Here is an 8,422-nt window from a genome sequence, read left to right on the forward strand (position 1 = left end):
GAAATTGAATGCAGAGAAATTGTGTGCGATACCGTTGGCAAGCGGAACATCGAAGGGATTCATTAAATCGAGTAACTCTTTTTTTACGAGGGGGTGGACGAATAAGTGGAATCGCGGAAAAAATGGATATTTTACATTGTCAGTGAAAGAATGCAGGTCCAAGCAAATCAGTGTTGATCAGTGTATTTTCTGTGTCTAAGAGTGAAAGAAGAGAAATGACCTTTCCACACGTCACGATACGAAACCACACAGAATTACTGTGTCGCAATTTATGTTCATAGAACCATAGTTAACTACCAAGGCTGGAAAACGACATTTTTCTTTTGAATGGATACTAACGTGGAGCTAACTCTCTCTCTCTCTCTCTCTCTTGTTTTGTTTTTCGTCTTTCGTATAAAATTGTAATGAAATAAATCGAGCATATGACGTAAGTCTGACATTCAAATTTTTTCAGATAGATCGTAGTGTCATCTGTTGAACGTGAAAGTTGCGAATATGATGAATTTTCGTTCCTTGTGATGTAAATATCTATTCACTAGTCGAAAGTCGAAGCGAAATTTTGGAAGGTACAGATATGACGAGTTTACACTATCGAGGACACAAAATGTTCATATAGGGGTCGTGTAACGTTGACACGTCCATCTACTTTCCCCGGTTCTTGAACAACAACGATAGCCTGTCTCATCTTTCGACTCCCCCCAAAACTTCGTCATTATCGCAGTCTTGAAATTACATTTTGAATTTATTGAGATGTTACCAATGCTGTGTAAATTTGAGCAAATGGCCGTCAGCAGACCAGACTATTATATAAAACAGAGAAAAGTTACAAATTTCCACCGAATTTTGCCTCATTCGTTTCGATTTATTTTTCCGGCGCCACATTTAAGTCTACATATTATATGCAACACATACAATAATCATTTCGTTATATTCCATCCAATATACACGAGCACTACCAGTTGGGCGACGCGGAGCCTTGGCGCCTTCCCCACTGCATTACAGAATATGCCATCTAAAAAGGCTTATTATTTATACTTGGTGTAGGTATAACCATATGGTTCGGTCGGTTTGAAATGTGGTTCAGATTGTGTGTGTTTATGTGTGTATTTGTAACATAAGTGGGTTTTACTTTGATATAAGTTGGATAAAATGTTTTGTATAAATGAAAAAGGGAAACGATCAACATTGAAACCTTCTTGCAAATCGTGTTTAACATGCATGCAACAAAATAATAATAGTTTGTTTTGCGGTAAATTCTTTTGAAACAAAACAGGAAAAAAAAAACCCCGAGCTAAATTTAGCTACCAATTTTCAGAACAGTTGATTTTCACTCAGGGAATTGGTGTATTTGATTTGTTTTACATACATCAATGTATGCATACGTACGCTACGTATACATTGTACCATGTAATTATTACCCATTATCATTGTTGTTGCCACGGCATGGAACCAACCAATTTATTAATCGTCATAATCGTATTAAAAAGTTTAAAAAAAAATTATTTTGTGGAGAATATGTGTGATTCGTATACAGGGCGTGGATTTGAGCAATATTTCTCAGTACTGATACTGATTGATGTTGTCAGCAAGTCGGAATTTTGTCATTTCACAAGAACACAAATTTTCATATAAAAATTGATCAAAAATATCAATTTGTTAACAAATGATTGCATTTTTCAAATTTTGTAGCTCAAAAGTCGACTCACCGGCAGTGACATCGCTGATTTATGCGGGACCTCAATTAGGGAGGTAAGACTAACCAATTTAAATATCAACCTGACACACTGTGTCAGTGACACAGACGGCGTTTTTTAACCATTCAAGCACGCATTATTATCGAATCTTTTAATTTTTTTTGACGGAAATACGTTAGATAGATTGAATCCGAATCTTTTACTTCATTAACTTTAACTTACATTTTACTGTAAAAGAATGTCGATACCAGTCGATAACAGATGGCGTATTCGCCTGCTGTAAAAATTAAACAGTTAACAATTAAACGAGACTTTAAATCAAGCATAATTGTCGAGCTGATACTTCTTTTGATTGTTTTGGATGTCAAAATAACAACTAATTTAAATAACCAAATTTATCCATTACTCGGCCTTCAGATCATTTTGTTAGCTTTAAAAATTTATTCCTGGAAACCTGGGCAGGCGAAAAAAAATCGTTCCTACGATTCCCGTAGTCTACCTCTGTGACGATTCCTAAACGCACCGCATTATAACTTTTTAAGTTCAACATATTTGTAACTATTTGTTTGGTCCACATATTTAACACATAGAAATGCATATGGAACGAGTGGAACGACGGAATAATGCGAAACGAATGAGAACTTAAAATGCGGTACGAAAATCTACGAAAATAATTTTTATTTTGACGGTTCTAACAAGTACCGGCCTTTTAGTAACCTCAAATGTGGCGTTGTATAATCTATTAATTCTTTTGTTCACACCATCTAACTTTTGATACAGAATTGTGTACTTCATTTGTTTCGTATTACATATCGTTACATTTGCCATATAAGAGTTCCCTGTTGAGGATCGAATCGTTTATTTTTGTCTTCTTCGTCGATAGCAGATGACTAGCCATTATTCAAAATTGCTTCTTTAATTTTCTGGTCTATGAAATATTAGAGTTGTCGGAGTATCTTAATAATGACAAAATAGTTATTTATCTACCAAGCCGAGATCGACAAGACGTTGTGTGCGAAAAAATATCGGCATACCGGACCGGTATTACCGGTGGTAGATACAACGTTTTTCGCAATTTCACGTGTATACAGAAATCAGTCAAAAAACCTTTAAAGGGTAAAAGTGACGCAAGTACTTTATCATTATTACAAAATAACTGATATCGCTGAGGGTGACGCATAGTTCGCAAAAGTTTTATCAACTAAAAATTGACCCAAAAAAATTGCAAAAGAATTTTCCAAAAAGAAATTTGCGTCACAAGCGGCAGATGATTCGGTTTTCTTCCGTTTAAATTCTTTCAGTACATTTTTTAACCAACAAAATTCACTCGAAAACGAGATTTTTCACTTTTATCCCGAGCTATGTAGTGGATTTTACATGATTTTGAAGCCTAAACCTATTTTCTTGTTTTCCCTAGGTGTGTAAAAGGCCACTTTCTACCCTAGGGAAAACAATAGAAAGTTCTTATTTCACTGCGTGTGAGAAAAAGTTCGTATTTCACTGTGTCTGGTAAATACAGTGAAATAAATACCTTCAAAACGACACTAAATGGATGCCCGGAACTGCGAATTTCAATTTCAATTTAATTTATTTTTAAACCTAGTTTCTTAAACTAAGTACACCGCGTAGCTCCAGTATGTGTTACAATTCTAAGGAGCTACAACAAAATAGTTATTTATGTAACAAGAATCGTATGGAGGGTTCGCCTCGGATTGGCAATGCGATAATATCAGCATACGATTCGTGTTGCATACAACGTTTTATTCAATGAAGAAAATCGAATAAATACCGAAGAAAATCTTAGTGTGACTTGCTGGAAGTGCGATTAGAAAGGCTGAATTTTTCTGTTCATAGAGTTACACCCTACGTTTCTGTTTGTTAATGCAAGGCAAATTCTTCCTGATATGGATCGTCTCCAAAACCCAACACGCTTTTCCTGGTTGTATTCAAACTCAAGAATTTCGACATCGTCCCACTTAAAATTAATTCTTTCAGTTTTCCATATTATTCAGGGCAAGTGATTCTTCGTGTACGACACGAACTGAATATTTCAGCTTGTAACACTGTCAAAAATCGAGGAAGGTCAAGCGCTTCAGTGGGGAAAAGTCTCAAATATTTGTGTGTGTGTCTCAATATGTTGCTCACTTACGAAGTTAATCTGTTTACGAGCCAGGGCCTATTTTTGGAAATTTTTACCAAAATTTCCAAAAAATTTCCAAAAATTGCGAAAGTTCAAAAGTCGAATATTTTCATAATTTTGAACGGTTTTGGTATTTTCTGAGCTCAACCTTGCGTTTTAGCCGGTTTTTAGTGTTTTTGTTTGGTTCTTGACACACTCTTCGAAATATAATGACATCGAGCATGATTAATTTGAGCAAGAATCAAATAAAAACTTTGAGAACCGGCTAAAATGCAAGACTAAACTCAGCAAATGCCAAAACCGTTCAAAATTATAAAAATATTCGACTTTTGAACTTATGCAATTTTTGGAAATTTTTTAGAAATTTTTTGGAAATTTTGGTAAAAATTTCCAAATAAATTTCCAAAAATAGGCCCTGTTTCGAGCATTGCCCCAGTGTGATGCGTAACCTCTTCATTGCAACACCTTACATAAGCCGACGTAAAGACTCCATTCAAACCTATCGATGTCAATTTCGAATGGTTTTCGTTTTGTTTAAATTTCAATTTTAACGGTTACGTTTAAGAACTTCAGCTAGTCCATACGTCACGCACATATACCAACATTTACATTATGTAAATGGATCACTCAACTGAGCAAACAGAATTATTTTCCGTTTAGAAACATTTTACGGAGATAAATGAATTGGGCATGCGAAAATTCAGTTATGGAGGAAAACCTTTCGTTTCCTTTCATATTACGTTACTCGAACAGTATAGTATATGTCCATAAAAAACTGACATATTCCCAAATTTGCTAAACAACAATAAAATGCGGAACATTATCTTACTTGTGTATAACACCCTACCATTACCAATATTCTACAATAAGAAGAAAGGCACATAGTTTAAGACGAAAGCAAATAAAATTTCGATTTTTTTAGCCCCGTACGAAGTACAAAGGGGCTTATAGGATTACGATGCCGTGTGTAGTTGATGGAATTCGAAGCAGACGGTAAGGGCAAAGTGTTTGCCTATGTTCATAGATGACGAATCTGCAATAAAAATTTTCCGTCTGTCCGTCGATATCTTGAGTAAATCAAATCCGATTTCAAATTTTTTTTTTCCCTGAAAGATAGTCGAAATAGTGAGGCTAAGTTCGAAGATGGGCATATTCGGGTCGGCCCTTCGATTTAGGGCCTTAGAAGTGAAATGCTACTAGGGCCCTATGTATATTTTACATAGAACTCGAGTAAATTTCATTCGTTTTTCGTAATTTTTGTTTGATTTGGAAGGTAATCGAATGCCGAATAGAATGTTGTTGAAAAAAAAAATTTGGGTCCTTGGCCTAAGGCCGCTACTAGGGCACTATGTGTATTTCACATATAACTCGAGTAAATTTCATCCGTTTTTGGTAATTTTTGTTTCATTTGGAAGGTAATCAAAGGCCGAATAGAATGTTGTTGAAAAAAAATTAAATTTGGGTCCTTGGACTAAGGCCGATACTAGGGCACTATGTGTATTTTACATATAACTCGAGCAAATTTCATCCGTTTTTCGTAATTTTTGTTTCATTTGGAAGGTAATCAAAGGCCGAATAGAATGTAGTTGAAAAAAATTTTAAATTTGGGTCCTCGGACTGAGGCCGATACTAGGGCCCTATGTGTATTTTACATATAACTCGAGCAAATTTCATCCGTTTTTCGTAATTTTTGTTTCATTTGGAAGGTAATCAAAGGCCGAATAGAATGTAGTTGAAAAAAATTTTAAATTTGGGTCCTCGGACTGAGGCCGATACTAGGGCCCTATGTGTATTTTACATATAACTCGAGCAAATTTCATCCGTTTTTCGTAATTTTTGTTTCATTTGGAAGGTAATCAAAGGCCGAATAGAATGTAGTTGAAAAAAATTTTAAATTTGGGTCCTCGGACTGAGGCCGATACTAGGGCCCTATGTGTATTTTACATATAACTCGAGCAAATTTCATCCGTTTTTCGTAATTTTTGTTTCATTTGGAAGGTAATCAAAGGCCGAATAGAATGTAGTTGAAAAAAAAATTTAAATTTGGGTCCTCGGACTGAGGCCGATACTAGGGCCCTATGTGTATTTTACATATAACTCGAGCAAATTTCATCCGTTTTTCGTAATTTTTGTTTCATTTGGAAGGTAATCAAAGGCCGAATAGAATGTAGTTGAAAAAAAATTTAAATTTGGGTCCTCGGACTGAGGCCGATACTAGGGCCCTATGTGTATTTTACATATAACTCGAGCAAATTTCATCCGTTTTTCGTAATTTTTGTTTCATTTGGAAGGTAATCAAAAACCGAATAGAATGTAGTTGAAAAAAATTTTAAATTTGGGTCCTTGGACTAAGGCCACTACTAGGGCCCTATGTGTATTTTACATATAACTCGAGCAAATTTCATCCGTTTTTCGTAATTTTTGTTTCATTTGGGAGGTAATCAAAGGCCGAATAGAATGTAGTTGAAAAAAATTTTTAATTTGGGTCCTCGGACTGAGGCCGATACTAGGGCCCTATGTGTATTTTACATATAACTCGAGCAAATTTCATCCGTTTTTCGTAATTTTTGTTTCATTTGGAAGGTAATCAAAGGCCGAATAGAATGTAGTTGAAAATTTTTTTAAATTTGGGTCCTCGGACTGAGACCGATACTAGGCCCTTCAAAAAATAAAATTTTAGGGCGATTTGAAATTTTTGTTTTATTTGAAAGGAACGTCGTACGGGGCTTCGTAATTGCGCTATGCGCAATTTGTAAGATGTACACATTCCATAATAATTTTACTTTAACTACATTAACCGGCGCAATAGGCTTACGGTCAAAGTAGGGTGACAGACGCACTAGGGTCACGTACGCAATAGATATACGGGTTTGTACGGGGCTCAGTCGCAGCAAACGCTCCGACTGTTCTGATGGCTCGTTTCTTCTTTGAAGCACACACATAACATACTTACACCTCGATTTCCGAAAAAATAAAAGAAAATAAAATGAAACAAACTAGAACAAGAGGCACTATCATATTCAGGGTAGAAAAAAAAGAAACCCTTCATAAGCTCCCTCGTTTGCAACAAGTCACGAATGTCTTAAATAAATTTGTCTTAGTTTTACATGTTTTTTTTTCCTTCGTCGTTACGGTCTTTCTGTTTTGTTTCATCGCAAGATATTTTCATTTTATTTTTTTTTTATTTTATTTTTTTCGGGGTACTTCCGAAATTCAATAAATATGTCAAAATTGTAAATTGGCTAAAGACGTGTCTAATTTATTAGGTATACCCAATAAGAGCACTTCATATAACTTTGTTTTCGATGCTGTTTCCTTTTTCTCTTTAACCGTAACTTATGTATCTTAAAACAATAATATCTTGCCTCCGGGCGAACATTGCGAAAGGTACCGGCAAATTTTCAACCATTTTCCAATGTGTGTGTTTTTGTGTGTATGTACGAGGGGTGGTGGTGGTTCGCACACTCAACATTTTATGCAGAGCCTAACATTTATCGTAAATAAAATTTGCTTACACAAAATATAATTCGAGAAAGCGTTGTGGGAACACCATCATACATGAGAAATATTTGTCCGTAAATATGTATTTACGTTTCTTCTATATATGGAAAAGCCATAAAAAAAGACGAGAGAAGAAAAAAATATTCAAACAAGAATGTTTATGAATGTTGCGTGGTATTATTCCAAAAAGAAAAAAAAAATGTTCGTCGAAGGAAAGAAATAAGCTACGCATACTGAATGTTTGGAAGGGTAATAAAATAAAATTTAACTGAGCTTATTGGTTGTACATATTTGATTAAATTTGCATAATTTTCTCACCACCTGATGCTCACTATTCCGTGGAATTGTGTATGGAAGCAAGGTGCTTCACTCTTAAAATATTAATCAATACCAAAAAGCGAAAAAGAAATTATTTTCCAGCGTGAGTACAACTAAAACCATTGAGGGTAATTCAGAATTGCTCCACGGAATGGTAGGTATCGCAAAACGAAGCCCAGAGTTATACGAATTTAATAGTTATTTACATGCTGATGACGTCGAAAGATGAAAAGTACGGTTTTCGCCGTATGTTGTGATACAAATGTTGTAATGTTGATTTTTTCCATACGAGCGGAGCGAGATAAAAAATTGAAGAGTGACGTTTTCGTGTGATTGCTGATCTCAGCTTCCTCGGATCAACAAACTTTACACGAAAACTGGACTTTTTAATTTTTATCACTTGACATGTAAACAACTGTAATCACACAAAAACGTGACGTTTTATTTATTATCTCAAGTTTTGTAATGGATCTTATATGTCTCTGTGTGGTAAGACTAACATTATGCATTAGCTCGGAGAGGTAGTTTGGGTTTATCTTTGCATTTAGACATAAAAAATGATATGCATGTCAAAATGTTGATTTTGAGAAGCTGAATCACGATCGATTTAGGATGACAATCACCAGTTCTTCAAAACTAACATTTGGACACAGAAGCATAATATTTATTACGTGCTACATCCATACTTTTCACGTTTGGAGCACTGCTTTTGACGCCCTCAGCATGTAAAATCCATTACAAAACTCGGGATAAAAAAATTGAAAAATTT

The sequence above is a fragment of the Bradysia coprophila genome, unplaced genomic scaffold, assembly GCF_014529535.1.
Source record: "Bradysia coprophila strain Holo2 unplaced genomic scaffold, BU_Bcop_v1 contig_476, whole genome shotgun sequence".
Lineage (NCBI taxonomy): Eukaryota > Metazoa > Arthropoda > Insecta > Diptera > Sciaridae > Bradysia > Bradysia coprophila.